Consider the following 640-nt stretch of genomic DNA (forward strand, 5'->3'; position numbering starts at 1 on the left):
GGGTTCCATCCCGGGCACCACGGCGGCATCCCCAGGCACCCCAATTATTTCGGGCCACGCGCGGTGCCGGCAGCGCAGGCGGGTGGCTGAGGGTGGCTGAGAGCGGCTTTCCGCAGCTCCCGCCGCCCTCCTGAGAAGGTTTTCAGGATGAAGCGCCATTAACCCGAGTCCGTCGCTGAGATTTCCTGCCTTGTGCAAACCACGGAGCGGGCAAGGGAGCACGCAGGCAGAAAGGGAACATCTGCCCGCCTGAGCCGTGCCCAGCAACGCGGTGCGGGCTTCTCATGGGACCTGCCTCCATGCCACCAGCAGGAAAGCCTTGTCCCCAACACGGGGACGTTTCGAGCACTCCACGTCCCCTGGGACGCGGGGTGCCACGAAACCGCCCTTGCAGTGCTGGGGGGCATGGTGCCCTCCAGGGATTAAAACACAAGGTGGCCAAAATCCATCCTCCGCGGGCTGCCGGGGAGGCTGCGATCCCCATCGGTGGGGGACAAATCAGTGGGAGAAGGTGGCACCGCGCCGGGTGACACCGTCTGCGCGGCATTGCCGTCCCTGGACGCTAAACCAGTGCCTGGAGATGTCAGGGGAAGAGATTTACACAGCTTGCGGGCTCTCAGCGGGCGCTGGGCATCCTGCT

The sequence above is a fragment of the Charadrius vociferus genome, unplaced genomic scaffold (assembly GCF_000708025.1).
Source record: "Charadrius vociferus isolate BGI_N301 unplaced genomic scaffold, ASM70802v2 scaffold54, whole genome shotgun sequence".
In the NCBI taxonomy this organism is placed as follows: Eukaryota; Metazoa; Chordata; class Aves; order Charadriiformes; family Charadriidae; genus Charadrius; species Charadrius vociferus.